The sequence below is a fragment of the Penaeus monodon genome, chromosome 25, assembly GCF_015228065.2.
Source record: "Penaeus monodon isolate SGIC_2016 chromosome 25, NSTDA_Pmon_1, whole genome shotgun sequence".
Taxonomy (NCBI): domain Eukaryota; kingdom Metazoa; phylum Arthropoda; class Malacostraca; order Decapoda; family Penaeidae; genus Penaeus; species Penaeus monodon.
Window position 1 is genome coordinate 179,195 of NC_051410.1, and position 402 is coordinate 179,596.

General features: G+C 6.7%; 1 protein-coding gene across 1 annotated transcript in view; it reads right to left on the reverse strand.

Moving 5' to 3' along the window:
• Positions 1 to 402, reverse strand: part of LOC119589294 (putative neural-cadherin 2) — a 4,050-nt gene that overhangs the window by 2,024 nt on the left and 1,624 nt on the right. The window lies entirely within an intron of this gene.

Genomic DNA, 402 nt, shown 5'->3' on the forward strand with positions numbered 1-402 from the left:
ATAAAAAATAAATATATATTATATTTTAATATATATATAATATATTATATATAAAATGAGCCCCCCCCCCAAAAAAAATTTAAAATTTTAAATTATAAAAAAAAAAAAACCAAAAATAAATAAATTATATTATTAATATATATTATATTATAATAATTTTAAAATATAATTTTATTTTATATATATATAAAATTTTAGGGATATATATATTAATATAAAATATTATAAAATATATATAAATAGTATATAAATAAAGTATATAATTATTAATTATATAAATTTTAAAATAAAAAGAAAAACTTGGTTATATATATTTTTTATAATGAAAAAAATATATATTATATTAAAGTTTTTAAAATATATTTTATATAAATATATATTTTATATATTATATCCTTTTTA